Consider the following 18,227-nt stretch of genomic DNA (forward strand, 5'->3'; position numbering starts at 1 on the left):
TGGAAAATAGTATGGAGAGTCCTCAAAAAATTAAAAACAGAGCTTCTGTATGATCCAGCAATTGCACTTCCAGGTATATATCCAAAGGAAACAAAATCACTATCTCAAAGAGATATCTATACCCCCCTGTTCATTGCAGCATTATTTACAATAGCCAAGACAAGGAAACACCGAAGTATCCATCAATAGATGAATGGGTACTTGTTTTGATGCTGTTGCTATTGTTTTGTTTCGTTTTGCTTTGCTTTGTTTTAATTTGTAAGGTTTCATCCTTTAAGAATCTCTCTGGACTCACTCTCACCATCCTGTGCCACCAACCTTTTACTCCAGATTGGATTCTCGCTCCCACCTCACCCTTTGGTCTCAAAACCTTGGGTTATGATGTGCTTCCCTGGATGTCTTTTGCCAAAAATGTGGGTGGGAGATCTCTGTACAGTCTCTGACCATTCACTGTTCACTCCTATCCTGACCTTTTTCTGATACCCCAACCCAAGCTGGACAACACGCTTCCTAGAGTGGGGAGGTCAGAGAGTGACATTCAACAGGCAATCATGCAAGTGAGAGCACTTGAAAACCTGTAAAACCTCTAAATGACTCTCCCATGACAAAATAGTCTCATCCTAAAATGCAATATATTTTAAGACAGCATAAATTCAAAAAGCATTTTCAGGAGGAAAAATAGTAAGTGTGCACTTGGATTTATAAGGCATCAGATTTCAGAAATAGTAAAATGTTTTTTAAAAAAAAGTGTCTTAGAATTGGAAAACTCAGTGTCACCTGTTAACATTCCTGAAACTTCCTTGTGTGATGGGTTATTGAACAGGCCAGATCTGTTGGGACGAAATCAGGAAGTAGCTTTGGGCTCTTCCTCCACAGTCTCCTTCCAGCCAGTTAGCTCTCCCGTCCCCAGCCTTGGTGGCATCTCTGGCAGATCTTCCTGCGCCCTGGTCACTGTCAAGCATTAGAAAGTCCAGCACAATCCAATCAAAACGTCACTCCCTCCATTCAACAGAAGCTTCTCTGTTCTCTCCAACCCACGACCTAAGCTCAAGTCCGACCTGCCTCTCCGGTACTCACTCTGCCTGCTTCTGGTTACTGTAGAGCCAGGGCCAAGGCCAGGGAAATGGGCCTGTGGTTCTGAACTTTTCTCTGAGCTGTGTACTGCTCCCTCTTAGCTGATGTGCACACACTGGAAAATTCCTTGGGGATCCTTTTATAGGTGTATTAGGTACACCTCCCCACCACGATCGTTTCCCCCCTATTTCTATTTCAGATGCACATGGATTCTTCAGGAGGACACTATTGTCCAGCGGGGCCAATGCATGTTTAGACCTCTTAGGATGCCCTTTGGTTCTTCCTCTCTGCAGTTTGCTACTGGGCTCCCTTTGCTCAAGCTGGTAGCCCTCTTGGCTGTGGTCTTTTTCAAGCCAGGAAATTGCCCCCCCTTCTCTCCCAGTCACCTGTAGGGGCTTCAGCCAACTCCTGCCTTCAGGCTCCTTCAAGGGAAGAGTCAGGCCCCAGCCTCGTGACCAGCAAACCCAAAAGCTGTATTTCAAGTTCTCCGAGGAGTCCTCCCGTGTCCATCCAGCCACAGCATGAGGACGGCCCCAGAGTTCCGGTAGATCAGGCAGGACCTGGCCAGCAGGTGAGGTGTCAGCACCCCCTTCCTTAAAAGAAAACTCTAATATCCACCAAGGGTTCCCTAGGGTCCCTCTTCACTTCTCCTGGGAGGCTGTGGTGAGGAAGGGGAGCACCACAATGCTCTCTAGTCCTCTCCAAAGAAATCTTCTTCTCTCCTAAGAGCCAGGAGCCACGTGCAGAGGTGGTTGCTGGGCCTGCTCGGGCTTCTGCAAGTTCAAGGTGGATGTGGCTGGCCCCTCTTGTTAGGAGGTAGATAATGCTTTTCTAAAAGCCTTTGGAGGCTTTGGCAAAAACAGGACCTGTTACACTTGTTCGATTCAGTGGGACAACTTGGGGTGTGTGCTGCATGCCAGACATAAAGGCCAGGATTACAAATGTGGGCAAAACATAATCCACCCCCTTCAGAGGGTCACAGCTCCTGGTAGAGCTCAGAATGGACAAACTCACAGAGAGCACTGGGTGGGAGTTTACGGCGCAGTCTCTGAAGCCTGGGTGTCTGGGTTTCAATCGCGACTTCGCCCCATTCTAGCTGTCTGACTGTGGGCCAGCTGCTTTAACGCCCCACACCTCCATTCCCCAACCTGTAAAATACAGATAATAGTAGTACCTGGTTGTTAGCTTGTAATGTGCAGACAGATTCAAATATAAGTGCGTAGAACAGAGCCTGGTAGAGCCTAGTGGATTTATTTATTTGCTTGTTTGTTTGTTTGCTTGCTTTGCATTAAACACAGAACATGTGCTGTCCTGACTGGTTCGCAAGCTTCAGCTCATCCTGGCCTCTGACTCTCCCTCCACTTCCCCTCCAGGCTCGGGCCACTCCTTTCCATGTGTTTCCGTTTGTGGTCTCCTTCTAGCCTATACCCACGTCCTTCTGGTGCCCAACTTAACAGGACACACTCTATGGCCACATGGCTTTCCGTAGAGACTTGCCCCTTGTCTTTTGCATCAGAGCATTTGTTATAACTCTAACTTTCAGAGTACTGTATGCCCTATGCCCTTTCTAGTGCCTCTGCATGGGAACATTTGAGATGCATATTTTCCCCTTTGAAATCTCCTTTCCAAAATCAGGAGTTCGTGTAATTGTGTCCAGTGTTCCCTTCCAAACACCCCTCGTAAGTTCAGTGGTCTTTGTGTGATTCCTCACCCACCCGAGAAATCAATGCAGGATAAAAACAAGGCAAAATGTAGCACAGTTAGATTTCTACAATCTCTCTGACTAGAAATAATTTTTCTTTTTCTTTTTGTATTTTTTTATGTTTATTTATTATTGAGACATAGAGAAACAGAGCATGACTGGGGGAGGGGCAGAGAGAGAGGGAGACACAGAATCTGAAGCAGGCTCCAGGCTCCCAGCTGTCAGCACAGAGCCCGACGCGGGGCTCAAACCCACGAACTGTGAGATCATGACTTGAACCGAAGTCGGACGCTTAACCGATTGAGCCACCCAGGTGCCCTTAGAAATGACTCTTCAAGGGGCGCCTGGGTGGCTTAGTCGGTTAAGCGTCCGACTTTCGCTTAGGTCCTGATCTCGCGGTTCGTGGATTCGAGCCCCGCGTCGGGCTCTGTGCTGACTGCCAGCGCAGAGCCTGGAGCCTGTTTCAGTCTGTGACTCCCTGTCTCTCTGACCCTCCCCTGCTCATGCTGTCTTTCTCTCTCTCTCTCTCTCTCTCTCTCTCCTAGAAATAAATAAAACATTAAAAAAAAAAAAAAAGAAAGAAATGACTTTTCAATATTCTTATATCCTGTTCTAAGTGCTAACTGTGATGGGGTATTAATGTGACACTCTTCCTGTATTGAAGTTTGGGTGAGGCCTCAAAGCTGAGAACGACCCCCAAAGAGGGTGCTAGGTCATCTGGGTGGGGCTGGCAAAGGGGTGGCCCAAAACTTGTTCTGCTGCCACCCACTTGAAGAGTTTAAAAGAGGAGGCTAGGAATTTACTAGCAAGTGGGAGTAGACAGTGGCAAGAACTAGCCTGAAGAGAGTTGGCAGTAGCTGGGTGTCCCCAATACCCTGTTCTCATCCCGGCCCACCCTGACTTCGGAGGAAGAAAAAGATGTCTTCCCCTCAACCTAAGCAAAGCGAGAGAGACTTCAGAAACTGCACAGAGAGTTCCATCTGTGTGGCCCAGAATTGGGTGGGTGTAGACTGGTGTCTGCCTTCCATCTGGAAAGCCCAAAGAGAAGGTGGGGGGTTGGAGCTCCCTTGCCAGGAAGCCGAGTAAAGAGACAGGGTGAAGAGGCAGAGGTATCCTGATGTGGGGTGATGGGCATGGGGGAGGGTGTGTGGCCAGCTGGATACAACTGTGACTTCTTTGAAAGAGCTCAAGTTGGAGATCCCCATGATTGTAAGCAAGGTGCCAGGGGAAGACCCCTTCCCCACCAGAGAACCCGCAAAAATGCTGCACAGGACGAAGAATCAGCCTCCCAGCAGATGATAATGGTGACAACCATGCAAGCCCTTTCTTACCCGCTTCCCTTTCTTTCACTCTCTGCCAGTTGCAGGGCGGCCTGAATCCGACAGGAGGAGTGAAAATAGTGAGGAAGCCAATCACAGAAATGGCCTCACCTCTGGCTCCAAACCTTGTATCAGGCCCAATCCGGTGGGAAGAGAGGGGTTTTAAATTGTATGCCAAATTGATATCTGGATGGACACAGACATTTTATTATCTGAAACATGAGGTTTGTTCATCCTATAGGACCCGCCTGGGGTTTCATCCAGGAGCAAAGAAGAAGCACTCAATTCAGCACAGAGAAAATAATGTAACTGCCTTCTGCCTGTGCTCTTCTGAGTGCAGCACATTTAGTGAAATGGTGACTATGTAGTACGAAAGCAGACCCACATCCTCTAGGGTCAGACAGTCTGCAGACACACAGGATGTTTGGTTGTGGTCTTGGCAGACAGATGCTCACATTTAGAAGTTCCTATACATTTGGAGCCCACCCCAGAGTGACACTCTTTCTGTCTCCTGTTAGTTTCACCCACGTGCTCACGTCACCTACCACCATGAATGAAAGGTGCTCCGGGACCAGGGCGAATTCCTCCTGCCCTCCTCAGCAAGGAGCTGAGCACATGGACATGACAAATGTAAGAAATATTTGGCAAAAGTCTGAACCCAGAGAGCGAGAGGGAAGCTTAGGCACCCAGGGCTAGAGATGGGTGCCTTCAATGGGGAGCATCCTGTCCACAGGTTCAGGGCTTCAAGATGGGTGAGTGTGAGAGGGGGCCACAGGAGCCAGCGGTGAGCAAGCCCATGGGCAGCGGGTGTATGAAGAAGATGCAGAGAAGAAGGGGAGAACAAGGCAGAGGTGGAGGTCTGAGAATGGTAGCAGGGCTCTCGTACAGGGTTGCGTGACTCAAATAAAAACCCAGGTCAGTTGGTCCTTTTTTTGTCTGGTCTTTCCACTCCATGGGATCAGCTGGACAGGGGGGAGTAAGGATCAGTATCTTCAGCATTCGCTAATATGGCCAGTGAGGTCATCCCAGATTAAAGACAATATGGAAATAGATTCTTCTCCATGTGAATCTGAGAGAGAAAGAGAGAGTGAATGTTAGAAATAACTAAGATGCGGGGGCACTTGGGTGGCTCTGTTGGATAAGCATCTGCCTTTGGCTCAGGTTATGATCACACAGTTCATGAATTCAAGCCCCGTGTCGGGCTCTGTACGTGCTGACAGCTGGGAGCCTGAACTCTGCTTTGGATCCTGTCTCTCTATCTCTCTGTGCCTCTCCCCCACTCAAAAATAAATAAACACTAAAAAAACAGAAATACTAAGATGCATGAACTATTGTCACCAGAAAACAAAGTTATATAGAAGAAATATCGTGTGCTTTGGGAATGTAAAAGACACTAGAGGTAACAAATTTATATTACCTGCTTTAAAGAAATATGGCTGAGATATAAATGACTCTAAAGGAAGTCATATAACAACGTAAAACATATTAACATGTAAGTGCATTCAGTCTTTAATTTAATTTTGAGTCAAATAATCGGGTTACATTTATTCCTTGTGCAACGCATAATTTTGACCTTTTATTACGCAGAGCTGACAATTCCATTTAAATTGTGAGAGTATGTTTGGCGCAATTAATTTTAATGATATTTACTATTTTGCTGCATGTTCCTAAAAGACAGCACATCTTGAAAAATTTGTTCAAGTTCTTTCAAACCATTTTCGGATCCCTGTTAGCAAGCAGGAGTTGAGCTCCCATCAACAGAGACTTGAAAACCTGACAGATACAAGCGCTGATCTGTGAGGCATGTCAGAAGCGTGATTTCCATCTAACAAATTCATGTGCAAAAGAGAGCTCTTGCTGCCATCGAAAGAGCCCCCCTCATGGGCACCTCCCAGCTTGGGTTGTGAGATGATGAGCAGCAAAATGAAACTGCCCCCACCCCCAATATTTGAAAGACTAAGGGTCTGGGTGATTGACGTACCCCAGGTACTCCCTCCCACCCCCCACCGATCTGCCCTCAGACAAGCTGTCAGCATCTTAAGAAATGGTACTGGATGTAATCTCAGTCAACAGGTCACGGCATCGATGAATAAATCAAGCAAGTTTTCCAAATGCAAATATTTGCTGCTAGAATTAAGGAGAGAGCAGAAGTGTATCCTGTAGATCTAAAGTAAAACCTGAAGCCCGAATGGGTGAAAATGAGTTGCTCAAGATTGAGGAGACAGTGCCAGAGAGCTCTTCCCGAGACCAGGCCTGGAAAAGCTACATTTTTGTTTGATATTCCCTTTTAACATCCAGTTCCAAACTCCAGATTTTTTAAAATTGGGTTTACTTAAACTGAGGCACACCTATATTTGTGTTGCCATCCAGTACCTTAAATTATAAGTTCCTGAGTGAAAAATATGGTGAATGTTTTTTTCTAGAAATTTCTCTCACCGGCGGTTGCAAACTATTAGCTCTTCACAATCCCAAGGCCACTGTAAGAGCCGAGACAGGTATCCCTGTTGACTTGATCTTCCTGAATTTGGACTTCTCACATGACTTGGCATTTGCCCCTTGTCTTCAGCTTCCAGATATCTTGAAAACAGAGCAGCGGGTCTTGGAGGCTGGGAGAGCAAGCCTTTGGTCAACACTCTGAAGTGCTTTTCCAAGGAAGGAAACACCTCTTCTCCTTCCTCCTGCTTGGGTCCACTGGCCTCCCCAAGAGAGGCTGGCCTCAGCACAAAGCCCCAACAGTGTGACCCGGTGAGTGGAGCAGACACTGCCCACAGAGGTCTGTCAGCAGAGGACCCCAATGGGGGTGAGGCAGAGGGAAGGTCAACAGAGGAACAAGACCCATCTCTCTGATGATAACCGAGGACGAATTTGCCTTGTTGAACATTTGAGGTTGGGATCACAGGCTGAAATAAGATTTATAGTTGGGAACTTGTGTCTGGGAGTGTGCAAGTTCAAGGCTGCCATGGGCGTGGCTGTCTGGGCAGGAAAGCCCTTGGTGGGCGATAGCCACCCCTCCCCTCTCCCTGTCCCTGCTGTCTCCCCGCTGATTTGGTTTCTCACATTGCCATACATGATTCGTTTCTTTCTTTCCTTTTGCCTTCCTTTCTTTCATTTCTCATGCTCAGTGTTACTAGCTACTTAAAACCTGTACTCTTTTAGAAAATATAATACAAACACATGGACAAACGGAAACCATGCAAACAGAAAGTCACAAAAACAGTCTTCCTACCATGCCTGTCTCCTCACGACGTTCCTTTCCGAAGGGCCAACCACTGATACCAGTTTCTAGAGTATGTATTTCCAGAGAGAGTGCGTGCATATATCAACCCAAGGATCTATCTGTCCGTGTTCTCCGCAGATGTGAGCTCTCCATGCACCGCTACACCTGCCTGCTTCAGGCTCCGTCTTTCTAAAACGCTATCTCAGACAGTGATTGGTTAAGTCTCAGTTGGTTTAGTGTCCAACTCTTGATTTCAGCTCAGGTCATGATTTTACAGTTCTGGAGTTCGAGCCCCATGTCAGGCTCTGCACTGACAGTGGAGAGCCCTGCTCCGGATTCCCTCTCTCTCCCTCTCCCTCTCTGCTGCTCCCCTGCTCACAGGCTGCCTCTGTCTCTCTCAAAAATAAATAAATAAACTTAAAAAAATTAAAATACTGTCCTGCTTCAAATACTTTAACAGATCCCCATTCTCAGCAGAAACTGGCCACCTCTTTCCAGCCCGGGGCTCCCTTCCTCCAGTTCCCCAGCCTTCCAGGTTTTGGCCTCAGCAGATCTCCAACCTGAGTCTCATTCACTCCTATTGGTTCCTGAGTCTTGAGACCCTTCTTTCCCTCTTCTGCTTGCCACAGTCATTCTTACCTCTAAAGGCTCAGTTCCAGGATGCCTGGGTGGCTCAGTTAGTTAAGCGCTGACTTCAGCTTAGGTCCTGATTACATGGTCTGTGGGTTCGAGCCCCGTGTTGGGCTCTGTACTGAAGGCGCAGAGCCTGAAGCCTGCTTCAGGTTCTATGTCTTCCTCTCTCTCTCTCTGTCTCTCTCTCTGCCCCTCCCCCATTCACGCTCTGTCTGTCTGTCTTTCAAAAATAAATAAAGATTCGAAAAAACTTTAAAAGCTCAGTTCCACATGTCACTTGTGCTGTGAAGCCTTTCCCCAATTTCCCAGTCATGTTGACTGCTTCTCCTCTCCAAGGACCCTTCCTGTCGAGTTCTGTATCCCTCAAGGGGTAGTTCATGTATTTTCTGAACACTCTTGAGATACCAAATACTGTGGTAAGGACCAGAAGGAACACAGGAAATAACACAATCTCTGTCTTCAAGGAACTTAGGGTCTAGCAAGGAAACTAACATGCCGCCACAGGGGTATGTGATGAATGCAAGATGCTGTCATGCAGACTGGGCTGGGACCTATTGGGAAGGCCCCCAAGAGAGGAGAAACCGAAGGCAATGCATGAAGGTCTAGAAGGATGAGCCACATGAGGAGACATGGAGAATAGGGGAAAGTCAAAATGTCCCCAAGGAGCCATGCCACACAAAGAGAAAGGCATATGCAAAAGGAGCGCCAGAACTCATATGACATCAAAGAGCTCAATCAATATGGCAGGAGACGACAGCTACTAGGGCAGAGTTTCCTGTAAATTATGAAGTGCTCTTCAAACAATCAGTGTAGGAGTAAGTGACTCAAAAACTCTGGCACTGAACATTCATAATCTTTGACTTCCAAGTTGCCGCAGCCCCTGAAGATTTATAGAGGATCTGGGGAAGCCCAAGGATTGTCACTCAATATGACTGCCCTTGAGAACTTAAATTGTGGATGTTGACAAGGTGCTGCCAGGAAATTCTCGAAGATTAGCATTTTGGTGAACTGCTCTGTACATCCTGGTACATGTTGATAATAATATTAAGAGCAGTAGGGATTAGCCTATATTGAGTTCTTACTTTGCTTCCAATACTATTTTAAATGCTTTGCATGGTAGAATCTATTGAACCCCAACCACTTAAAGGGTGGGTGTGCTATAACTATCACCATTTTATAGATGAGGAAACGGAATCGCAGGACTTGTTCATGGTGGAGCCGGAGTTAAAACCCCAGCAGTGTCTCTGAGCCCCTAGTCCTACCCACTAGGCATCACTACCGCCCCCTGGCTGCAGCAGGCAGACGTTTGGGAGAACACGCTGCCCGGCCTGGGAACTCAAGGCTCACTGTACCAGAGACAGAGTAACTGAAATCAAGGACAGATGGACAGCAGTCGGAGTGTGCATGGTCTGCCCTTGGCATCCTGAGGCAGCCACTGTCTAAAAATACCAATCTGGTGAGTTTAATTAACAGCACACTTGCTGTTAATGCCAAGAACAACAGAAGTCCATGGGTGAATGGCTTGGGGCTGAAAATCAGGATTGAGGGGCCACCTTTCAAGCTGCGATAAAGAGCAACAGGCAGCCCAGTTTTGGCAGGAGAGAGTGGTCAAGATTAATTACACAGATGCATCATTTTGCTCAGAGAAAGCTGGTGGATGGTTTGATGTAGTGACTTCTGCGACCATAAAATCGGGAGATGTATGGCTATCTCTGTGCTAAATGGGGCCCTGAAAAGATTGACCTCACCTATAAAACAATTGATATGCATGGATTTTATCAGGTGGGAGAAACTCCTCGCGATACTCACGGATAGTGATTTTATGCCAGGGATGCTGAATTCAAACGTCAACCCACGGGGAAGTTTTCTTGAAAGACCGCCTTTGGGGCCGTGGGAGAAGTGTGGGATTCTGATGTGCAGAAGATTAGAATTTGATGTCAAATGCCTTGAAGAGATCCCTGAATATATAAGCCTTAAGGACAAAGGGGGTTTTGAGGGGTTCTGTTTATTTAACAGTCAGGATATATCTTCAAAGTGAATGCATTTCAATGCCTTCAGTGCAGCCGTTAGCTTTGTGACCTTCCCTGTCTCCTAGGGCAAGGTGAGAGTGAGGCCAGCCGGGGGTTGTGGGCCAAGCTCCTGTTCTCGGGGTGCTCACACCTCACTGCCTCGGCAGCCTCTCTGGCTGGTCCTAAGTGTGGGCAGCCTTTCTGCAAAGAGTGTGGCGACCACTTGAGGGAGGCAGTTGTGGGGAGGCTGGAAGAGCTCGGCATTTCCATCATGAAGAAAGGTGTTCGAGTCATGGCTCTGCTACTGGTTAATGATGTGATGTAGGGTGAGTCAATGTCTCTAAGCCTCAGTTTATTCATTGGGGAAATGGGATAATAATCCCTCACAGGGATGTTGTAAGACTTGAGGTAGTGATATAGGAAAGAGAGCACGCCATGAAATGCCAGCTCCTGTGGTTAGTAGGATTTTAAGGCAAAATATACCTGATGTCCTTCTTCAACCTCTGGTCCTTTATATACCCATTTTGTTTTGTTTAGTTATCTTCACTAATTCTGATTGCACTATAATATCCATTAATTTGCCATTGCAGCCATTTTTTAGTGTACAATTCAGGGGCGTTAAATACATTTGCAATATTATAAAGCCATCACCACTACCCATTTCCAGAACTTTTTCATCATTCCAATCTGTGACTTTGTACCTCTTAAATAATAACTCCTCATTCTCTGCTCCCTTCATACCCTGGTAACCTCTATCCTACTTTCTGCCTCTATGAATATGCCTACTCTAGATATTTCATAAAAATTGGAATCATATGAAATGTGTCCTTTTATGTTTGGCTTATTTCATTTGGCACAAGGTTTTTAAGGTGCATCCACATTGTCACATGTATCAGAATACCTTTTTTAAAAGCTGAATAATATTTCACATAGGCATTAACCATATCCTGTTTACATATACACCTGTTGGTTATCATTTCCACCTTCGGGCACTTGTACGTAACATTGCCGTGAGTGTTGATGCACAAGTATCTGTCCAAGCTCCTGCTTTCAGTTCTTTTGGATATAGATCTAGAAGTGGAATTGCTGGATCACATGGTAGTTCTACGTTTAACTCTTTAAGGAACCACCAGAATGTTTTCCACTGTGGCTGCCCCATTTCTCATTTCGATCCATGATGTACAAGGGCTCCGGGTTCTCCACATCCCCACCAACACTTACTTTCCTTTTTCTAAATAATAGCCATCCCAATGGGTGGAAGTGCTAACCCGATCTGTTTTGAAGGGTATCATTACATCTCCATGGTGTGAGAACCCCCAGAGTAACATTTGTGGGCCCACCCTGGCGCTCTGGCAAATCAGGGAGCATGCCTGGAACCTGGGGTCCTATAGGCATGAGTTTTTATCCAAAGCAGAATGGTTTTCCTGGGAGGACTTGGGAGAAAGACTTGGGACCATCATCACTTGACAATTCTATTCATTGATTCATTCATCCATTCCTTTTTTCACTATTCATTTAGTCCACAAATATTTATGGAATGCTTATTTTGGTGGCAGGGGGCAGGAATGTCGTGGCAACTGCATTTGAGAATCCTCAACAAGAACACTTGCAAGGGACCTTAAGAATCTTCTTGACCAAACACCTACCCCATTCAGCAACGTTTCCTAAACCTGGAGAGTTGGTTTAGGGCTCAGGTTTCCAGGTCAGTGATAAGGCAGGAATGAATGATGTAGCCCAAACCAGGAAGAGAAACTCCTCTACCTGGTGGGAGAATGGGTTTAAAACAAGGGCAGAGATTGGTCAGGAAGCTCTCTTTCCCAGCAACTCACTAAACGTGCAGTCACTTGATCAGGCGGTGAGATTTGAATGCAATAAAACAAGTGTCAAGAAAACCCAATTAGATAAGCCCCGGGTACTCGCACAGCCCTTACACTGTGATAACCTCCCACTAGAAAGTCACACTCAGGCCGTGTATGATGGCAGATACTGCTGACTTGGAATTTGAAAACCAGGCAGTGTGAGTACCTGATTTCAATCTGGGGAAATTCCAGAGGGCTGAATTCAGGGGATTTATGAACACCATCCTCTCCATACAATTGGATTTCATCAACAAGCACAGATTCATTTCCTAGCTCAAACTGGGACATTTCAACAATATTAAAGGGCAAAGAGAAAGAAACAGTAGTCAGAATGCAGTTCACAGAATTATTTACCTCGTATGAGTTTATTTTGCTCTGGTGAATGCTCCAGCCTCAGGAGTCCAAAAATAAACTGGATTCATAGGCAGCATCATTTCCTAAAGTCACATTGTCTTCTAGATCCTGGGTACCCTCCAGAGCCACACAAAGAAGCAAGATTAACCTCATTTATTTCCATCAGGGGAGAGCAGCATTTTCTCAGATCCAGAAATGTGCAAGAAGAGCTTCCCAGTCTTGGTGAACATCGCCACCGTATCCAAGAAGCTGGCTGGAAAACAAGACTAAATATGATTACACTGAACTTTCCAGAACGTGGATGCCAGCAACTTTAGTTTCCATTCCATCTGTATCCTCCGTGCGCTAGACCTCATTCAATATTTTACTATCATTTTTAGGTATATGGAAGTGCTTCGTGGAAGTAGTTACTGTCTTAAATATATGTAAAGTCTTTTCACATAGGACAATGAGGTTCAGAATTATTCTGTTGGGTATTGCAATGCCTGTAGTTGTGTCCAGGTTCCGGTGCTTGTAGGGCAAGGTGCCAGGATTTTAAAAGGAAGCAGAAAGCTGGAGACTAACAGTCGTGCTACAGCCTCATTTTGTGAAGATTTCATTGGTGCTTGAGATGCCTCCGCTCCCTATCTGCCCCTGAGGACCTTCTGTTTGTGACTCTGGGTGCTCATGGGAAACCCTCCCAGACTCTGACCTCTTCTTTTTGTGTCCTGGCTTAGCAACCTGGAGACGCTCCTCCATGTTCTCCAGCTGGCTTCCCTCTGTAACCCCCACCAACACCTAACTATCCAATCCCAGCCGGTTAGCGTCTTCCTGTCTTGGATTAACCCCACCAAGTTGGCTCAGCAAGGGGAGCCTCAACTCCTTCAACATATTTTAGAAGGATCTGTAACATCACAGGCATTTTAAAAGAAGGGAAGAGGCACCACTTAAGGTAAGCTTGAGATGAACTTAAACACAATCCAACCACAACGAGTCCAGCTAATTGAGATTATAGTTCCAAAATGAATATGGGATTCAGCACCATTACTCAAGGAGGTGTGGGAAACAGAAGCTATGCAGACAACTCTGAAAGGGATTGTTGAGAGAATTTTGACAAACTTTTGTTCAGTTTTTCTTTTTAATGTTTTATTTATTTTTGTGAGAGTGCGTGTGAAGGGGAGGGGAAGAGAAAGAGGGAGGCAGAGAATCTGACATGAGTGACACAGGGCTCGATTGCGGGGGTCAAATGTGGGGCTCAAACTCACAGACTGTGAGATCATGACCTGAGCCGAAGTTGAACGCTCAACCGACTGAGCCATCCAGGCGCCCCCGATTTTTGTTTAGTTTTATTGCAATAGAACTGACATATGATGCTGTCTTTGTTTTAGGTGTGGAACACACTGATCTGATACATGTATATATGACAAAATGATTACCACAATATGTTAACATTCATCATCTCCCATATTTATAATTACTTTCTTGTGATGAAAGGTTTTACGATCTACTCTCAGCAACTTTTCAAATATAAAATAGATTATTGTTGACTATAGTCACCATGCTGTATATCACATCCCTGGGACCTATTTATCTTTTAATTGGGCATTTGTACCTTTAGACCCCCTTCCCCTAATCCTCCCCCACTCCTGCTTCTCTGAGGGAATTTTGGGGGGGGGAGACAAGGTGACCTTCCAACTGTGGGATCTGATGATGGTGATAAGGATGGGTGGGAATGGTCCTAGGGTCTCTCTGTCTGCTGCTTTTTAGTCACACGGGACAGATGGGGACCAGATCCCCAAACCATCATGTGTGCAAACTGAGGAGAAACAGCGACAATTTTGAGAAAGACCGTGCATGTGCCCTGCTCTCAAGGAGCAAACATTCTGGTCTGGAGGTACGACCAACCTCAGTAAGCACAGGAGTGCAGGGAAGTTTGGGGGTGCCCTCTTTACCTACACAGACACTTTTCTTCTTCTGATCCCATAACTCAGTCTGCCCTGTAGCAACGTAGAGGCCTCTCTGGGCCTGGAAAACCAAGCCTGGTGACAGCAGTATCACCAGCGTGCATCCTGGAAGTCTCCAAGACACTCAGAGAGGCACCCATTCCTAGTCAGTGTAGACGGGGCACAGACGAGGGAAGACTTGCCATGCATGCAGTTACGGGGGATTCTAGTCCTTGCTTTGTGTTTGCATAGAACATGTTAAGGGGTGGGAGGACCTTTCCTCCTGGGTTTGTGCTTCCAGGGGGAGGAGCTACTTTTAAAGTAACCCTTTACCTTAAGTATACCCAACCCCTCAGTCTTAGCAGGAAGTCAGCTGTCTGGTCGGTGTATTAGAAGAATCTCGATCTTTGTGGCTCAGCTCTTCCTGGTTTCTCTTTTCCCAGATCTGCCTGGAGACGGGGTAGATCCATCCCGGTGCTCCATTGCCTGCAGAGGGGCCCATCCCCACGGGGGAGGACTGCTAAACTCTCATCTGCTTGGGCATTTCAGGGACCGAGTTAGTACCCCCACCCCCAGGCTACAGATATACAACCACACTGGGCTGCTACCTTACTTGTAATAAAGCCCACCTGTGGCTCTCCAGCTGTTGACCGTGTCTTTCTCCCTGTGGGTTTTGAGTTCAGTTGGAGACACTGAGTGTTATGTATGAGCCCTCATGCCCGTTGCCAAACAGCTTCAACAAAACCCCTTACCCTTTTTTTTTATCCTAACCATCCCCCAACACACACGATTTCTCTCCCACCTGCTTTAAAGTTCCCAGTGTCTGTTCTCTTCCTCTCAAGGTTCCAGGCACCTAACACATCGAGCTAGATTAGCTGGCACAAAAGGGCTCTTGGCTTCCTTCCATTGAGGGGAAAGTTATCATTGATGAGGTGGCGTGGATCACGCCTCTTCCACCACGTGCTAAGATGCACTGAGCCCCTGCTCTGTGAAAGACCCCAAGGCTCTCAAGAGCCACCTCCTCTTTGTCAGGCCTGTCCTCATTTCTGTCGAAGTTTCCTGGGGCCGTTTGCCTCAACCTCAACACCAGCAGCCCTGCACTGCCTGGCAGTGCTGGCTGGTCATTTATAAAACAGCAGCCTTTCCCGGCACAAAATGAACCATAAGGAAAACAGGACTGTCTCTGAAATCAGGTCAATGTCAGGTCAGATAAACACCACCTGGAATGTTCAAGTATCTGCAGTAGCCGGTCCCACAATCTGGTCTCTTTCATGCGCCAGCCTGGGAACACTGATGAGGTTCTGACAGTAGTCACGACGTGGGTCTCTGTTAAAGATAGGACGTGAATGTGGAGTGTTTCCCCTTGTGGTGGTGGTGAAGGAGAATCCATTCCCCATTCATATGTGGCTCCTGATGCCAGTGATTGCATTCACTCAGCTGCAGAGCCCAAAGGGGCCCAGAAAGGGACTCTAACTTACCTCTCCTTGCTCTCCAGCACTGAGAATTACTGAGGGTCTTCATCATCTATTCATTGAAGTTTAAATAGAAACTCATTTAAGGGATCACACAGGGTCACCTGTCCCATGCCCTTGTGCATGGGAGAGGGTGATGACACCCTGGAGTTGTACGGTGGCCAAGCAGTGAGGCATGTGCAATGGCCCTGGGGTCATTTGGGGGATCCCGGTGGCCATAGTTTGGGCTTATCCTTAATTTCAGAGGTTTGACCATCTCATTTGTGAGAAGAATCAAGGTCCTCTTGGGGAAGGACCCACCTTAGCTATGCTCACAGAGGCTACTGTGATTTAAAAAAAACAACTACATCACCTACTCAGAGTGGACACCCACTTGATGATGTTCCTAGCCCTGCAGTCGGCCCTTCTTTCTGATGGCCTTATCTTTAGAGACGAAGAAAAACATGTCTAGGCCCCCATTACTGCTGAGTGCCACAGGGCTGGAGGCTGTCTCTCTTCGGTGATTTTGTACTTCTTGCTTTGATCCACTGTGTGTGACTTTCATGGCTTAATTTATAGAGTCGCAACCTTAATTTCAAATTATTCTGGGTAAATTTGAGGGACCCAGTTTCTTCCAACTCCAGAATGTGGAGATGCTACTGGAGTGTTCCAGAACTTCTGCCTCCTCCCCTGCTCACTGGCTCAAGAACACACTGTGTTCTCTTCCCAGCGCCTGTATTTATGAATGTTATATCCTCCGTCCAACTCCTGCATTCTTAAAACCATAGCTCAAGGGCCACCTCCTGCGGAAGTTTTTTCTGCCCCACTATGCCCCCAACCCTTACTGATCTCTTGTCTTCCGAAACTCTATAGTACTTTGAGATAATGGAACATAATTTAGCCCTTAATTGGATATTGGTTAGTATTGATCTCTTTCATTTCCCATATGTTCTATTTCACCAACCAGGCTCTAAGCCACTTAAGACTAGAAAATATATTTCATATTTCTTCAGCCTCCCCCCCCACCCCCATGTCTAGCATCTGGAGAACCTGCAGGAGTATTGGGTAAAAAGATGCATATTAAATAGTTCTCTGCATCTCCAGATATCACCTTATTTTCTATGCATCTCAAATCCCCTTTCTCCAGGAGATCTTTCCCAGCCACCGTGGCTCACGCCGATTTCTTCTGCTGTTCCTGACCACCCAATATTGTCTGAGCCACATGTTTTTATTACTCAGTTCTGCCTGATGTGTCCTCTGCCTGATGAGAGTCCTGTCTGCACAACTGCAGTGGGGTTCGGGGGATATTAGCTCCAGGATGAGGCGGCACCAGTCAAGGCATCGTATCAGGGTCTGACCCACACAAGTCTCGACCAATGCTTGTGATGCTAAAGGTCCCCCTTCCCTCCGCCGGAAGATTGCTCTCCATAGTCTTGCCACCATTATCCACCAAGGGGCAGGATTTAGCCTTGGGGAGACCTGGACGGGAATCCTGGGGCTGTCACTTCTGAGCTATCCCCGCAGGCAATGTCTCACCCAAGGCTTCTAGGTCTCTATTTCTTCATCTATGAAGTGCACTGCTGGTGAATCATGCCACACACCATAGAGAACTACTGTGAATCCTAGGAACCATCATCCACTGAAAATAGAAGGCATTAGAATAGGAATTAAGAACAGAGCCCTTTAGAATCAGACCACAGGACCTTGACTACAGCCTTAATTCCCTAAACTAGTGTTCTTATCCATCTAATAGAGATGATCATGCAGCCCGTGGGCTTCTTGTGGGGATTATGCTAGATGAGGTGGGATGCTTATATATCAGCTGTAGTAATATGGATACATGGAAAGTGCCCAATAAGCATTATCATCCGCCATGCGGGGGGAGGGGGGCATGGTTTCTCTCCCAGGTCCTCTGACCCCTTTCTCCACATCTGCCATCTACACAGCTTAACGCAGGGCTTACAGCCTTGTCAAATCTTTCTACTACCTCCAAGGCAGCCCCAGGAAAGCAGAGACTTTAACATCTCTATCTGTGTGGCTTTCTCTCAGCCCTGCCACACAAGTTATCTCCACTTCTTAACCCAACAGAGGAACCACCATACATTTTTACTCCAAGGTTGCATGTAATAATTTGTAGCATAATAAAATCTGCAAGATTCTTCTGTCAGCAGAAATTTTGACAACAGCTCTTTCCCCAAAGGACAGCACAGAGCCTGCCTATGATAAGGGAAAGTAGCTCTCTGGGAGAAAATCACTCCACACCCCAAAACGCATTGGACATTCCCCAGTTTCAGGAGCTTGGCTTAGCATGTGGGATCCTGAGGTTGCTGTTTTTACACTCAGGCTGGTGGCCCACCCTATTTGTGCCAAACGGTCCAGGCAATTCATCAGAGGACAGCAACCTTCCGCTCTCTGGTCCTGAATTGATGCTAGAAGGCCCTTCTATCTGTCTGTGCTTTATCAAGTGCAGCCACCACTGGATTCCACAAATTAAGGCTCTGTGCTCGGAGCCCTGGCCAACTTGAGACCTTTAATACATTTAACTTCTGAAATTCTCCCTTCGGTTTCTGTCACTTGTGGTATATTACTTAATTATTATCTATACCTTTTGGGTAGTGATTTTAATGCAACTGAACAGGTGCCGTAATTTACTCCTCCACGGGGCCTGCTTTTCTGTAATGATGAAG

At 46.7% G+C, this 18,227-nt stretch overlaps 1 long non-coding RNA gene across 2 annotated transcripts in view; it reads left to right on the forward strand.

The window, feature by feature from the left end:
* The first annotated feature begins 1,515 nt into the window (after window positions 1-1,515).
* LOC144238892 (uncharacterized) overlaps window positions 1,516-18,227 on the forward strand; it is a 108,588-nt gene continuing 91,876 nt past the window's right edge. Inside the window, exons 1-3 of one of the 2 annotated variants that reach the window (XR_013337252.1) lie at window positions 1,516-1,645; window positions 4,614-4,725; window positions 12,884-13,098. This is a non-coding gene — a long non-coding RNA (uncharacterized LOC144238892). Of the gene's footprint in view, window positions 1,646-4,613; window positions 4,726-12,747; window positions 13,099-18,227 lie in introns of those variants that run through there. The other variant, XR_013337253.1, reaches the window with a different exon arrangement.

Source organism: Crocuta crocuta, unplaced genomic scaffold (genome assembly GCF_008692635.1).
Source record: "Crocuta crocuta isolate KB4526 unplaced genomic scaffold, BGI_CrCroc_1.0 scaffold140, whole genome shotgun sequence".
In the NCBI taxonomy this organism is placed as follows: Eukaryota; Metazoa; Chordata; class Mammalia; order Carnivora; family Hyaenidae; genus Crocuta; species Crocuta crocuta.